General features: G+C 36.8%; 1 long non-coding RNA gene across 1 annotated transcript in view; it reads left to right on the forward strand.

Annotated features, from left to right (window-relative positions):
- Nucleotides 1-5,884: 5,884 nt before the first annotated feature.
- The window catches only part of LOC135319456 (uncharacterized), a 34,710-nt gene continuing 23,036 nt past the window's right edge, over nucleotides 5,885-17,558 (forward strand). The window contains exons 1-2 of the long non-coding RNA XR_010378061.1: nucleotides 5,885-5,943; nucleotides 13,347-13,411. This is a non-coding gene — a long non-coding RNA (uncharacterized LOC135319456). The remainder of the gene's footprint in view (nucleotides 5,944-13,346; nucleotides 13,412-17,558) is intronic.

Genomic DNA, 17,558 nt, shown 5'->3' on the forward strand with positions numbered 1-17,558 from the left:
AATGTTCCATTGTAAAGATGTACCAGTCTATTTATTCATTGACCTACTGAAGGACATCTTGGTTTCTTTCAAGTTTTGACAGTGATGAATAAAGCTGCTGTTAACTTCCATGTGCAGGTTTTTGTATGGGCATAAATTTTCAACCACTTGGATAAATATCCAGGGCATGATTGCAATGTCAAATGGTAAGAGCATATTTAGCTATATAAAAGAATACCAAACTGTCTTCCAAAGTGGTGGTGCCATTTTACATTTCCATCAGGCTTTACCTCTTTTGATTACTGAGAAGACTCTTGTACACTATTCAGAAGGAGGGCAGTTCTCATTTTCTTTATGAAACTTTCATCATCTCCTTTGAAACTAGGCATTTTGTTCTCCATTTTACCCTAAGTCTTAAGTTTTAAAGCATATATTAAGTAGACTCTAAGTGAGACCAAATACCAGAAAGAAGGCCAAGAGTCTTTCCAAATGTCAACTCACCTTACAAAAGGTTGTGGTGTGTGATGTTGACTCACGTCAGACACCAGAACTGAGTATTTGGGGAAGACACGTTTTAGGGCAGAAGAAAATGTGGGTTTTGCTTGTACCTTTCCGGACTCTACCACACTAATCCATGGTTGCATAAAATGAATTTGATTGCAGGTTGCTTAGAGCATGTATTGCAGGAGTCCTGATCTACTTTGGCATGAAGCTCCTGTCAGAGCATCACACTGGGAAGAGAGGCGTCCTCCTTTCAACACTGAAGTAGTATTTGGCAGATTGAGATGAGCAGAGTGATCTAACACATGGTGCTTACTGTTGGGGACAAGACCTCAGAGATGACAGAAATCAGCAAGGCACAGGATTTTGACTGGAGGAAGGGACTCCTTCATCTCAGTTTTATCCTGTCTTTGAAAATTTGAACTTTGAACAAAATTCTTAAGGAAGTTGAGAAGCACTCAGTGCTGTTCAGAAATCAGTTGATATATAAAAAATCCTTAAGGGTTAAAAATTGACCAAAAGTACTCAGGAAAGTAAATCAGTAGGGAAATAAACACCTCAAAATCAGCAGAAGACAGATGCCATTGAAATACGACTAATGAAATAAGTATGAAATAGGATGTATCAGTTATAGGAATAATTAGAGATGAAATAAAATATTGTATATCATTCTACTTTGAAATAACATGCTATACACTGTAAAGTATTATTTATCATAGAAAGAAGTATCTTTCTGCTATACCTTGAAAATAATTTAAATAACTACAGTTTAATTAAGGAATATTCTTATATTTTTTATTGGGTGAGATTGATACAAGAAAAAGCCTCAAAAATGATTTCATTTAATATGAAAATACAAATGTCTTTATTTATTTCAATTTCATATTTTCTGTAATATTCTGGTATTTTTTAAAGAAAAGTGTTCAAAAACTAAAAAATTCAATGAAAGTCCTCAAGAGAGCTAACCTGTTACAATTTTTAACTTTCCATTTTGAAAAAATGATTATTAGGCTTTAAAAATGTATTCACATGTTTAAATGCTTGCCAAGCTGACAGTGAGTCTTTTCAAATATTACTGTTTTTCTCATCATTAAACCAAGTGAAGTTGACAAGAATGAGGATCTCTGCCAAGAAGAAACATTTGTTTATTCTTATTTAAGAAGGTAATAGAGATTAGACACCTTAATTCCCTAAATACTCAAATTTAGAGGAGATTTTATAAAGATTTTAGCCTTTAGTATATTGTTATATCACTTGAAAGTTTCAAAATGCCCATATAACTTTTTTTGTAATATAAGTTAGTATCACATAGTTTTTATGAGAGTATTGAATGATTGTATTCATGTGACTGATCAGAAAAGGTTATTGTTAAATATAGTATTGGCTAAGAGCATGGATTCAGGTGTTAAACTTACAATATCAAATCTTATTTGGACAAATTATTATCTGAGTGACCTTGGGTAAATTAATAAGAGCTCTCTCCCTGAGATATTATGGGGATTGAATGAGTTGACATCTGTAAATGACTTAGAATGATGTGTTTGACATTCAAAATCAATCAGTGCAATTTACCACGTTAACAGAATAAAAAATAAAATCAATGTAATCATATTAATAAAGGTAGAAAAAGCATTTGACAAAATTCAATACTCAGTCATGAGAAACACCTTCAGTAACTTAGTATGTATAGAAGGGAACACCTTTAATATAATAAAAGATACCTATGAAAACCCATAGCTAACTTAATACTTAGTTATGGACCACAAATTTCCTAAGAAGGGAACTAGGCAAGGATGTCTGCTCTCAGCACTGTTCAGCATTGTGTTGGAGTTCCTAACCAATGCAAAAGAGAAAGAAAAAAAGTCTTTCAATAAATATCAGAAGAAGATATAATTTTGTTTCCAGAAAATGTTATTGCTTTATGTAAAATACTAGTAAATCAGGGGAAAAAAATAAGATAACTAATAAATAAATTTAGCAACATTATGAGATTCAAATCAACATGAAATAATTAATTGTATTTTAGTACACTAGTAACAAACTATTGAAAATTAACATTTTTAAAAGAATACCATTCACAGCAACTTCAAATTAAAAGCTATTTAGAATAAATATGGAAGCCTACTACAATGAAAACTATAAAATAGATCAGAGAGAAATTAAAGATTTAAAGAATTTAAACATTATATTATGTAATCTTCCTAAAAATAATATACAGATTCAAAGTCATCCCTGTAAATAATCCAACAGACTTTCTTAGTAGAAATTGATAAGTTGATTCTAAAATGGGCATAAAAATGCAAAGGACCCAGAAAGAAGACTTATACTACTTGATTTTAATACTGCAGTTACTATAAATCTATTGTAATAAGAAGAATGTAGGGGTACACAAATAGATCAATGAGACGGGATAGAGAGCCCAGAAGTAGATATAAGTGTGTAAGATCAATTAAATCTTGATACGAGTACTAACATAATTAACTAGGGAAAGTCTTTTCTCTTCAAGAAATGTTCTACAACAACTTGATATCTGTATGAGGGGAAATGAGAAGGATATGAGAATCAATATCCCTACCACAAATGATTCACAAACGTTAAATTGAAACGGGTAATTGAATTAAACATTAATGTTCCAACTATAAAGTCTTAGAAGAAAATTTAGGATCATATCTTTGTGACCTTTAATTAGAGATTTCTTATAAAAACCACTAACATCATTAAATTTAGAAAAAAAGATAAATTAGACTTTATCAAAATTGTACATTTCAACTGCTCAAAATGTATACTGAGAAAACGAAAGTGCAAGTCACAGTATGGCAGAAAACAATAAATGTAAAGCTGTCTAAAGACTTGTATCTGGAGAATCTGTGTGTGTGTCTATGTTTGTGTGCATGTCTAATAATTCAAGAATAGCATTGTTTATAAAATGTGCAAAAGACTTCTGAATCACATGAAGTGGTGCTCAACATATTAGTCCTCAGGGAAATGTAAATTAAAACCATTAAGAAAAATTACTTCATACTCAACTTTAAGGACTAAAATTAAAATCCGATGGTATCAAATGTTAGCTAGTATGTGGAGCAATTGGATCTTACACACGTTCCTTCTGGGAGTATATGATGTTACAATCGCATCAAAACACAGCTTGGCAGGTTTTTGTTTTTTTTTTCCTTTCAAACAAGACCTACACTATGAACCATCATTTTCTAAATATATGACTCAGCAATTACTCTCCAGAGAATACTCACGAAAACTTCTTTCATAGTAATTGAAAGGGAAGAAATGACATTAATATCCATTAATATCTTATCCATTAATGGACAAAGAAACTGTAGCATTCATGTAACTCAGATCCAATAAAAGGAACAAACAACAGATGCATGCAATGATATAGATGAATTTCAAAATTTTGTGGTAAGTGAAAGAAGTCAATTACAAGATAATACATATTGAGTAATTACATCTATATTAAGTTCTAGACAGGCAGAACTAACTGATGATGATTGAAATCAGAAATCTCTTTTGCACAGGAGGAACTTGGGAGTGTAGATTTACTAAAACAGAACCTGAGAAACCTACAGCAATGATGAAAATGTTCCATAGGTTGGTTGAGGTGGGGATTATACTTTGCACATGTTTGGCAAAACTCCAAAATTTCTATACTTAAATTACACCTTATTAAAAAAATAGTCTACCTCAAAGCAAATAAATGGCTTTAATCTATGAATACTGATCTATAACCAAAAAAATGCTACAAAGAGGTAGTTTCTATAAAATCACATACATAATATCTATGTAATTATATAAGTATATAATTTCATATATGTATATAACAGTTTCATATGTATATATAACAGCAATAAAATGTGTTTGAAACTTATATGCATATGTAATTATGTATCTGTATGTGTATACATATATAAAGATGAGTAATATGTGTATGTATTTCTTAGAATACACCAATAAATATAAAAAGATTTTTAAGAATCAACACGAAATTCAATATATATTTAAATACATTTTAAAGCTTGGATGTTCTCCAGTTATCCAACCACACGCTGAAAAGGTCATTTGAAAACCAATATATTCAACTACATCTTTAAAAAAACATGTTTACATATTTAAATATTATAGCCATTATTCCTCCACAACTAGCTCAGCCCTATCTAATTACATAATTTAAATATTATTTTTAATATCTTGATGATTTTGTTTATACAGATAATTTTAAGAAGATAGATTTGGTTTATACTTTTAATTTAATATTTTTTAGAAGCAGTTTCTTTTTCTTCTCTTTATTATAATAATAGGATAATTTTTTGCCTTCTTTGTGAGACAATCCTAACATATTCTTAATAATTATAGTCTTAATCACAAGCATACTTAATGCCTTAAAACCTTGGTAGGTAAATATAAGTCTTTGCTTCTTGTTTCTCTTATTTTGCAAAAAAAAAAAGAAAGAAAAAATCAAAAAACAAGTATTAACTAATATTTCCTTCAAACTTACTGTTTTTCTATAATTTCAAACCCACTTTTCTCAAATAATTGAGAAGCTATGAACCAAGATGAAAGATATAGAATTTTAAAGAAGTACTTGAGCCAGGATTGAAGATTTTGGCCAAACGAAAAACAAGCATCAGCTCCCAAACTCTACCCTGAAGCTGTGAGAAATTATGAGATTGAAGGAACTTGAGTTAGCAACGCCATGGAACTCTGAAAACTCTGTGGGAACATAGAGGGAGCCCATGTGAGAAGAATGGGAGGAATGGAGCCAAGCACCGGGGAAATCACTGCCCTGAAGTGGGACAGGACAAGAGGCCACATGTTAATGTTAGAACAGGTTGGAGAAATTCTTATTTGCCGGTCTCAAAATCATTTTTGTGGATCACAATGAATGTGCTTAAATAAAATGAAAGTAAATTGAAACATCAAGGTATATCTCATGAGTAGCGCTAAGTATGTTCTCTTAAAATATTTGTAAGTTAAACTTTTCAAATGTGTGTGTATCTTTATCTGTATCTATAGATCTATTTCTATCTACAAACCTAAACATGTCTCTGTGAGGGGGAGGGCACCATATATATTTATTTTCTTGGGTAAAATGTTAGCTCCCTGAGAACATAGATATTGGTCTTTTATTCAACCCTGACACCTATAGTCAGATTACAGCAATACCTGATATTTAATGGGCATTCAATAAACATTTTTACTAAATACAAGTATATTCCACTTTATTAAAGTGCACTATGAAAAATATATTTCCATGGTAATGTGCAATAAAACAAGTTTGAAATAATATGCTATAATTTTTAACTAAAAAAGCACAAGCCAGGGTTTAGACTTTTACCCCTCCTCTGGCTCCAGTTAGATATTATTAGGGAAAGCAAAACAAAAATCCATGAGCGTTAAAAAGGAGCACCTGACATATGAGGAAGACAATCACAGCGAAAGCCCACGTGGAAGGTAAGCCATCAGTTAAAGAGAATCAGAACTAATATGTGTGTGTGTGTGATACTGGAAAGGAAAAGGAAAAAGAACATATTGAAAACATGAAGCAGGAATAAAACGCAATTTTAATAATAGAAAGCAATCAAAGATGTTAGGTATAAAACTACAATTATTGAAAAAGAGATCATCTCGTGCAAAGCCCTCTTATTCAAAGATAAATTGGGACTAGAAACTGAGACGGGGAATAATTGTTTCATGTCTCTGAATGCTCTTTTGATTAATATATGAAAATGTGAATTTGCATATGACATATTTTGTTTTGCCTTTTTGCTGTTTCTGAGACATTCCAGTAATAGCAATTTTATTTAGTTCTAAAGAAACATATTCTTGCTAATTTAATAGTTACAGAAATGAAAGATGACAGCACAGAAGGATCTGTCACTTGGAAAACATTAAAAAACCCTGTTAAAATTTACCTTTACTCATATATTATAGTTTTAAATGAAGAATTAATCAGAAAGAATGTTAGCTCTTTAGTTGTAAAGACTAACACACAGGAGAACTTTGATTCTAAAAGATAACAATATTTGCTTGAATCTGATTTTCTCCATGTATTCTCCCCCCAAAAGCATAAGGCCAATGGGTGGAGACACACACACACACACACACAGGCACACACGCTCCACACCTTAGCATTACTAAGAAACAGGGCATACCATAAAAATTGCATTACCTCCAAGTACAGATACAAACACTAACTTTTCATAGTGCTCCCACTCCGCTGCCAGCCTGCTGGTACAGAGAGCAAAGGTCATTATGTGGGAAGGGGAAATTTAAGAGACTTCTTAAAAAAGCAAAAGGGAAAGAGGAACTTCAATAAATCATAAATTAAATTATCTTTAGTTAGATAAATTCCAGGACTAAAAGCCAAAATACTGAACACACAGCTGGGATTTGGTAGTTCACAATACCAGCCGCAAGAACGTAGTTTGAAAGGGAACAGGACCAGAAGTGAGAGACATGAAGAAATGCTTCTCTGGAGAAGATAATCAAGAAGGGGCAAAAGAAATAAGAGTGGAGGATTAGTATCCTACAGAAATGAAGTAGAATTATCTAACTCCTCACCTTCAACTATTACATCAAACATTGACAAGGTCTCACTTGAATAGTATAAACTTCACTAAACTGACAGAAGTGGATGCTTTTGAACATGAAACCTGTGTAGAAAGAATAGTGGCCCCCTAAAGGTAAAACATCCTAATCCTGAGAACTATGCATATGCTTCCTTACAAGACAAAAGGGAGTTAAGGATGCAGATGGATTGAGGTTGCGAATCAGCTGATCTTAAAAATAAGAGGTTATCCTAGATTTTCTAGAGGGGCCCAATGTAATCATTAAGGTTCTTAACAATGAGTGATAGCAGCAGAAGAGCAAGTCAGAGGCATGTGATGCATTTATCCAGAAAAGGTCCACCACCACTGCCACTTACTGGCCTTTGAAAGTTGTGCTGTTTCTCAGTGCATTGTGCTCACTCTGCTGAGTTTTACCTTGGCTTCCCATTCCAAAACTCAGGCTCTGAAAAAAGCAGACAGAATCCACCTGAACCTCAGAGCATTAATAATTGGGGCTGGTGTGAGTTGCTTTGGATGTGTTTTCCACCTAGAAATACTGATAGGAAGTGGGCAAAGCCCTCCAGCAGGCATTAGGCTTTTAGTGTGTTTCCCAGTTATAAGCAAGAGCCCAGCTACTGACTCTTAGGGGAACTGGCTAAGATTTCAGAAGGTTCAGCTGCATTAGTTAATGGCCAGGACAGGAAAGTGACCACCCCCACCCGAGTGTGGGCTACTGTACAAAGGAGCCAGGCAATGACTCAGAAGAAGGAGAGGGAGGCTCTCCTCCCCTGACTGCTGTGTTTTCAGGCAGCACCAGCACACTGAGTTCTAAACTGTGTGGTTGGGACACCGTCACTGGGAAAGTCATGGCCCATGGCAAAGGCAGATGTGGCTTGGACCCAGATCCCTCTATCGCTGCATACCTTGCTGTCCCGTATCATCTCCCAATCCCATGAATATCATGGGAAAGTGCGATGCATCATGTTTTCCGCCATTAAGGCTCCCATTCCCAATATTATGGAGATAATAAATGACATCCCAAAAGCCCCGGGCCTGGGCTCTGCTGCCCTAGGTCTGGCCAACATATTTCACTTTGTCACGATGACTGAAGACTCACAACTTCAATTTGCTTGCGGTTTCAAGGGCATCCAGTATAACTTAACCAGCTGCCCATGGGTTATCTGAATAGCTTGTAACCCACGTAGCAAGATCTAAATTCACTTGAACTAACCCCTGCCACCTTTGGCATTAAACGGATAATATTCTACTGTGGTGGTTCTCTGAGGATGCATCCCAGGAAGATTTACTCCTAGTAACACAATATTTACAGCAGAGAAGACAGACGATGGCCCCACATATGAGCCAAGGATGAGCTGCTGAGGTTGGCCAAGGGCTTCAAAATTCCTCTTGCTGTAAAACATCAGTTCACAACCAAGCCTCGTGTTAAGGCAGGCCCAGCACACAGCAGGTAGCTTCACCTTTTGGAAACAACATAGTCCACACTTATCCTTAAGCCTATGTGTGCTTTATATGCAAATTGGCTTCTTTCCACTGGGGTGAACCTCAGCAGGATGCCTTGCCACTGGCCCAGCAAACCAGACAGTGGGTCCTGCCTTTAGTCCCTCTGAGCTCAGACTTCCCAGCTGAGTCACTGCAACACCTCGTGGAGTCGCTAGACTAAGCACGGCTTTACTTGGGGTTCTGGGCATGGGGTTCTGGACCAAACGCCTGCCCCAGACAGCAGCCTGGGACATGACACTCAACGTCAAATGTTTGATGCCTACTGGGCCCCTTTAGAGACAGAGGCATCATAGGGCTCACAGCCCAGATTGCCTCCCACATGAGTCCCCATCCTGCCTTGAGTAGGGATTCAATCCAGCAGAGTCTTGCATGGCCACTGAGGCCTCACTGTTAAAAGGCAGTGGGGTACCTGCAGGGAAGGACTAAACTGAAGTCAAGGGCCTTTGCAGATTATAGGAAAATGAGACCCCCCCTGCCTGCGTGCTCAGCCTATTGCCCACTGACACCGAGGTACGGCTACTGGCACCCCCACTGGTGGCTCCTCCACTGGGCCCCCTTGGGACCCACTGTCTGACGTGCAAAGGGCATTGGTGTTCCTCCCAGACAGCAGCGCCAGCGCGGTGCACAGTGCAGCCCAGGGGAGGCTGCGGCATTTCTTCCTGCTAGCGGCGTGTCCCTAGCTGGGGAGGGCTCTCCTGGCTGGCTCAGCAGGCAGAGTGGTGGCAGTGCCTGTGGCTCTACAAGAGTCTTAAAGGTGGGACTCCCAAGGACATATGTTTTTTTCCTGACACCAGGCAGTAAATGGGCTTGCTATCTGGTCTGGACAAAAGGAAAAGGATAATTTCATGATTCAGGGAAAGTCTCTGTGGCGCATTTCCATTTGGAGAGAGAGAGCCAGCTCACCTAGGCTGATCGTGGTCACGTGTGTCTCTGTGCACACACGGCAACAAACACCAGGAGCACATTATAATCACACGGCAGACTCCTTGTCCAGTCTCCATGCCTGCTCCAAGGCCCCACATGGGCCACCTCCTGGAGTACCAGACATAGCCGGGACACAGCAGGGACACAGCAGGGACACCACGCGCACTAGCACAGTGGGCCCATGTCACCCCCAGCCACGGGGGAGTGACAGTGCTCACGGACGGAGCAGACAGGTGTGAATTCCCCCTTGCCACAGTTCTAGCCAAAGTGGTGGTAAATAAGTACTCTCTTTGTTCCCAAATAGAATTCTAGAAGGCTCCCACGTGGGGACAACCTGGGTGACAGACCCTATTCAGGAAGGCACACTGATTTTCTTGGACCACTGCTGCTCTCTACTGGAGATGGTAGCTGTGTGATCACCATCAGTGATACTGGCAGGGGGCTCCTGCTGGCTGCTTCCTCCAGAAATGCTACATCCACCCTGCAGCCTGCTTCTTTACCAGGTGTGTGCTCATCCCTTTGGGCTGTCGATATAAATAAAATCACACAACATGAGAGTCGTGGGTTAAGTTTCACTTAGGATAAAATGAGGACTATAGCCCAGGAGACAGCACCTCAGAGAGCTCTGAGGAACTGCTCCAAAGTGGGGGGACTCAGTATTATATATGATTTCAGTGAAGCGGGCACGTGCAGTCAAGCACACATTTAGGAGGAGGCTGCTGCTAGTCATGAGGAGCAGATGTCACCGTTAATGAATTTAGTACTTTTCCAGATACGAGGAGAAACAAGAATTTGGGCTTATAAAATCTTCTCCTGAAAATATCTAACTCTCTGAAGAACCCCTGCTCTGCCAGTGTTCCCAGAGCACAGAGCACTTCATTCCTGCTCTCCACCCTGAACTCCTTGCCACGCATGTTGGAGCTCAGCGGCTGCAGCGGCTCGTGATTTAATCCAAGCAGAGGTAGATGGCAAGTGCCCATGTGATCCAATCCTTGGAGAGGCAGGTGGCAAGTGACAGTTTTTAGTTGGCAGGACCCACCAGGTATTGTAGATACCTCCCAAGCTGTTCAGCCACGGGCTATAGAACATGGAATCTTGTGGAATTTCCACCTAGCTTACAGGCCCCAAGTGCCCAGACTTACAGAGAAGCACAGTGGTTTACTCTAAGATACCCTCCTCAAGCTTTTAAACAGTAAGTGGTTCCCCAAATGGACAGATATGTTACCCTAAGCTCTAACACTACTTAATTCCTGGCCCTTAGATCTCCAACCCCCCGCCCCCACAACACGTACACTATGACCAGCCTTCTCCAAGGACTCCCTCGCTAGCACACACAGGGAACTCCCACTCCTCTGATGCTGGAGAGACATCATTCACATCCACTCACAGGATCAGTGCTCCCTTTATCCCTTTACCATTCTGATTTTCTAGACGTCTCCCCGTCTTTCACATACTTGTGATGTGATCAAGGGTGGAGTAGACAGCATGACCTTCTTATGTTGGAAAGCTCAGGGGACAAACTGAGAGATCAGGATTGTATCAGCCGTGAAGCTAAGGCCAAATGTGTGTTTCAAACACAACTACATATTTTTAAATTAAATTAGATAATTTTAAATTAAAAAGTTCATTCTCTATAAATGACACAGTTCATAGAAATCTCACTATCGTGACTACCCTGAGATATAACGATTTATTGTTTTATCCTTACCACTAGTAGGCTTGGGTTAAGAGCTTAGCCACTTGCCACTTGCATTTCCCAGCCCCATTGCATAAAAAGAGTAGAACCTTGAGCAATTTTACTTAATCCTCACCTGTATATTCTCATTAGTGAAAAGGACATAACAATCAGACTTACATTTTAGGTACTTATGTTTACCACTTAAAAGATGCATCATTATATTTTAAGTGATTTGGAAAATAACTTTGGTGTTCATCTTTACTTTTCTTACTTTTCAACAAAATTGAAAAATGTATACTAATGAAAGTATCAAGGTACAACATTAATTGTGTTCAGTTTTCTATATTAACAGTGCATTGAGGTATTAGCTTTGCAGATAGGGAAATTGAAACATATTATAATTATCTTTAAATAACTTGAATTACTTACTTTTGACAGTAAATAAACCAGAAATTGAATTTTACTTTTTCTATTCCCATCTCAAAAATGAATTTTATAAAAGTGTGCGTTGAGTTTGTGTTCCTTCCATCCAATCATCTAAATCCTGTCCGCTCAGGCTATCACTTTTGGGAAGACGATGTAAGAAAGTTTCAGTATATAGCTGGCATAACTGTGCATAGCTGCTGTCAAGAATTCCTAGGCAGAGACTGTCATCTTAAAAGGTTACTGTGACATTTCTAGAATATGCTTTTTCAAATATGAATGAAACATGTTGCCTTTTTGGTTGAGGGTAGGGAAGGCATGGAACCTGACATTTTCCGCAGTGCCAAAATTAGAAAACAAAGTATTAGAATGCCAAGATTAATCAATCACTCAACAGGTATTTATGTAATACCTACTTAGGTGTCCAATGCATTTCTTGGAACTAGCATTTTACCAGATTTAAGTGTTTAACCAAACGCAACCTAAAAATTATGGAGTTGCTTTCATTTTAATTGTATAGATCTGCCAATAGAATGTTTCATTTTGGTGCTACTGAAGTACCTACACCTTTTTGAATGAATATTTCCTCTGCTCAGAGTTATCACAAAGGTAGAGTCAAATTCTACCCATAATAAAGTTTAATTCTTTGAAGAAATGAATATCAAAGGTATATAGTTAAGATGAATACATATATCAAATCATCATGTTGTACACCTTAAACTTATACATCAATTATATCTAATTGATATATATCAATTATATCTCAATAACAATGGAAAAAGATAAATAATAATTTCAAACAAATAACTTTGTAATGCTAATGTTCTGCTCTTCTAAAAGAAAGGTAGAATATATTGGAAGTAGAATCAATCACCCTTTGGCTGTTTTTCACAAAGATTCACTGACACTGACAAAATCATTTAAGAAAGATTTATTTTAAGCTATGTTAATAGTAAGGATAATGGAAATAAACAGCATAGATTTTACATATTGATTAAAAACTCATTTAAAATCCTCTTGATTGTAAAAGGAAAGAGACAAAGATTATGGCAAGACTCTTAGGAATGCTTCTAAATATTTCACAATGTGTAGGAGGTTTGTTCAGATAAATTTTGGAAAGAAGTTGCTGTGCCATCCTTCCTGTGGAGTTGTAAATGTCATGTTCCAAATTCAGGATAATTCCACAGCTGGAAAAGAGCTTTCGCATACTGTCTACCAGTTTTCCGTTATGCTCTTATTGATCGCTAATTCTTTCCTATATAAATCCTTGAATTGAATAAAGAATATCCATTGTGCTACTAATTTATGCATACCCTAAAATCATCCCATTTATAATAATGGTAGAAAGTAAGATTAAATAAAGTAACTTTCTTTGTCTTTTTTGTTTGTTTTTGCTCTTACTAATTAGAGTTGTGAGAAGAGCCTTTCCTCCTCTTTTTTTCCTTAGCTGGTTTCCATGTCTGGAAATAAAGTAGCTAGTTCAGCATGGAAGTAAATACTGTGTAGCCTTACAGAAATAATGAGATTATCAGGGAAACTGGATTTAAAGTGTAATATGTATAATAAATGTTTGAGTGGATGAAAATGAATTATATAACTAGATAGATAGATAGATAGATAGATACATAGATAGATACATAGATAGATAGATAGAGTTTTATTGACTTTTTTGGAGCATATATATTTGTTTTTTAACTTTTGACCATCAATGTACCTCTGGCTCCAAGTATCTTTGTTCATTCACATCAATCTTCTCAAAGGAATCCAATTCCTGTGGTTTGCTGTCGGTTCCTGATTCAGGGTTGTCTCTAAAGTCCATGCCTAGGTAAGTTTGCAGGCTACTCTCTTTGCATATCAATAACTTGGTATATTTTGTCAATTTCAACAAGTGGGATTTTTTAAAAGTAATCAAGAAAATACAAATCTAACTCTTTCTACCTAGTAATCACAACTTGCAGGGAACAAATAAGAAAAAAAATACAAGAAACAAATAAATTCAAACACTGAATCCCAGTGCCTTTTAGCCAGGAAGCAGGAGAGTTTTCCTTGGGGCTCCCGTCTTTTGTTCCCTTCCATCACACTCTTTCTCAAAATTTTCCCTGATCAACTGTCCCTTTATTTGGCCTTTTCACAATACTAAGCTTCTGAAAGTCGTGACCCAGACCTCAACCACACCAGAACAGATCCTGAAAAGCCAGTCTCTCTCTGCCTCTAGCATTTATTTTATGTCAATTACCATTATCATAATTCTCGGCACTTTGTAAATATCTCAAACACATTTATCACATAACTTCATGTAAAATGGGACTTCCTCAGATTTGTGTGTCCTTCAAGATGTATCTCTAATTTCCTAAAGCAATCAGCCAAAATAATTATTGGCTAATTAACATTTATCCTTAAAACAATATCCAAGCACTATATCAGTCTGGAAAAAAAAAAAAGGTTCCTGATAAATGAATAAAGAAATCACTAAGATTCCTCCTATTACTTTGTTTTTTTTTTTTTTCCTGTTACTTTGAATAGTTCACTATCTAAATAAAGGAGGAGGCAGAAATAGCATATGCATAGTATGTATACATCTATATTTAAAATTAAGTATCATGTGTGATAAATCAAGTAGTACAATATTTACGAATTCTTCCAACAGGTGTTTATCTCTTCTGTGTCTCCAGCATCACGATAAACAAAATATAAAATCCATGCTCTCATGAATTTTACATTCTATTTGAGGGAGACAGAAAATAATCATAGTAAACAAAGAAGTCATGTAACATGTTAAAATTGTGGTCGTGTTAAGAAGAAAACAACTTCAGTGTAAGAGCAACGGGTCAGTCTAGGGAAATACTGTTAAATCTAAGTAAGATGGACAGAGTGGACCTCAATTTAAAAAATAGCCTCTGATAAAGAACTCAAAGGAAGTAAGGACACAGCTAGAGACAGAAGGAATGGTCAGTGTAAACACACGACGTTAGAGGTGGGGTGGAGAGCAAAGGGTGAAAGGCTGGAGCAAAGTAAATAAATAAGAGATCAAAGGGGTCTGGAGAGGCCTTGAGGACATTGTAAGGAGTTTGCCTACTGCTCTCGAGTAAAATGAAGAAGGAGTAGAGTTTAGAACCACGGAACAATCAAAAGCGAAATTCATGCTGAAAGAATTTCTTTGATCTCAGTGCTGACGGTAGAGTGTAAGTGGGGCAAAGAGACAGGAGGGAGGCCAGAGAGCCTAAGTGAACTGCGTTTAATAACCCAAAAAACAGGTGTCGGCGGTTTGGGCTCAACAATGGAAATGCTGAGAAGTGGTGGGATTCTGCATAAGTTTTAAAGATGAAATGGAACCAACTTCTTAGAAGGGGATTTGCAAGAAAATGTCTGGTCCAGAGTCTTGGGCTTGAGCGTGTCGCTGGAGTAAGTAAGCAAAGCCTCGGCTCTCTCCTGAGCGCTCAGCGAAATAAACGACTGAACTATTTACAACCTACACGGTGTCCAAGCCGGAGCCCTGAGCTCCTCTCCCTGGACCAATACTGCACTATTTCAAAGTAATGGGCACGTCCAGCTGCCCAGCCAGGCACAGGACACCATCGGTCAACTTTATTTCAACGTCGGGAACGGGGAGTACTCTTAGCAGATGTGGAGGGGCAGCATGGGAGCCAGGGAGGCTCCCTTCACTGCCACCAGCAGCTGCAGCTCTCCTGGTCTTACAACACCCCCTAGGGGTGCCCTCCCAGTCTCAAGTCCACAGGGTGAGGGGCCTCCCTGCAGGATCAGCCAGTGCCAGGGTGAGTGGCTGTGTGGAGGGGAAGGGAGGGGCCTTGGCAGGGGTGGGGGGTGGGTAGCAGAGGAGTTTTGCTTGTGAAGGCATAGTGAAGACATTATATATAGATATTTAGGTAGATGTGTTGATAAATGAATCCAAATATATAGATATCGCTAATTCTCAATTCTAAATCCTAAATTTCCTTATTTTAGAATACTCTACACATCTAACTACTCACAGCTTAAATGTCTAATTATACCAAAAAATGTCTGGAACTCTTGCAGTTCTGTGACAATATCTGCTTTACATACGTACAGAAACACACTAAGAGCGTGAATTTTCATTACATAAACTTTCTTTGATATTTTGTTGAAAATAGAGCAATGAGAATTAACTTAATCATCATTTCTAATGACCAAACATTTACAATTTTATTTCACTTATCTGAATATTTAGAACATGAAAAAGATGACAGAATAATTTCTTTCCACTGTGCTTAAAAAAAGTTAGTAAAAGTTAGGAATTTTCTTGTAAATTCTGAGTGTTTTGATAACTATTTTGTCATTTTTTTTCACTTTCACTAAGAGAGGAATTACATACACATATAAAGTTATATGTGATTTATTATGACATGTGTAGGATCTAGAATATCTTTTGATTTTTATAATAGTTGCTCAAAATATCTGATGAATGAACGAATACATGGATATATAAACTATCTGATAAAAATCAACATTTGTCTGATAAAATCAACATGTTAATGAGAATCATTTCCCCACTTGACCCAGAAAAGAAACTGTGGACATAAAATAAAATATATATTGGGCATTCCTTTGCAAGAGCATAATGTAAGGGAAACTCACCGTCTGAGCAGGTCTTTATCGGTGTAATTTTTAATTTCAGAGTCTCCAAGGAATTAATTATATATTACTTTCATTATCAAACAATATTAGGATATCTCTTTCCAAGGACTGTTTCAGTACTCTGAAAAATGATTTCTGTATAATATCGTTTTTGTTGCCAAAGAAGTCTGCCAATCAATCTCCTTAAAGGGAATTTTTGGAAACCTGGTTTGAATGATGTTAGGGCCCACAGATCCTTTAAATATATAAAAGTTGGATGGCAAATAAAATAAATGACAGAGCAAGTTAATGTCAGTTTGAAATTATCTGAATGAGGATAATTAAAAATATTCAAGTAAGAATTCTAATTACTGACATCTAATATTAATAAAAATAACTAATGCTGGACATTGTAAAACTAATTTTCAGTCAAATGAATCCTATAGTTTGAATCATAACTAACATGAAATGCTCATAAGATATACCTTCTTTTATCTTTTCCATTTTTTGCTCTTTTTATTTGCATGAATAAACCTTCTAGGATATTGAGGATTTTCTTGTTCTTTATTCAGCATACATGATCAAACTTTTTTTTCCCCTTAAATTTTGTCCTTTTGACAGTCAACTTTTTGGGAGCATGAATCCATTCTTGGAATACAGGAAGTTGACCAAGTTAGATTTACTATGGTCTGATGTGTCACTTAGCCTTGTAATGTGACTGTAATTTTAATTAGACCACACAAGGTTGTTTTTCTTTCATGATTAGAATACCATGCAAACTAAAATGTCTGTGGTCAGAGGGATGTGTGTCTTTTCAGCCTGGGAGCTGGGGGTAAAAATATCATGCAAGAAGATTGAAAAAATTAATTCTGCATTAAGGATATGTCAATATTGCCCTTTGACTCACTCCAAAAGCATACCATTTTTGCTAATTGGAAAGCACACAATCTTTGATATTGTTGACGATATACTCAGCAGGGGATGTGACTTCCTAGTGTAGGCCCAACAAAGTGCTCCATTTATGAATAAATCATGTTTGGATCTTGAGAAAAGAGGCATCAGTTAGTGGCAGTTGGCCTCCCTCAATCTCAGGAACTTCAGAAATTAACCACCAATACTCTTTTTTTTTTTTTTTTCCATTCTATTGAATCATTCATTGACAGAAAAACAGACTTTGTTACAAACATATAATATGCAATGCATTTTTGGAAACTTTACATAATCACAATGCTGTATCTTAATGGAATATTCAGCATTATTACTGTCATTATTAGGCATTTCAAAGTCACCATGGGAGGTAAGCATATTTTCCATTAAAAGATTATTTCAGTATGAAATCTATCTGAACTATTATTGCCCATAAACCTGAATAGCACAAA

Source organism: Camelus dromedarius, chromosome 3 (assembly GCF_036321535.1).
Source record: "Camelus dromedarius isolate mCamDro1 chromosome 3, mCamDro1.pat, whole genome shotgun sequence".
NCBI lineage: Eukaryota > Metazoa > Chordata > Mammalia > Artiodactyla > Camelidae > Camelus > Camelus dromedarius.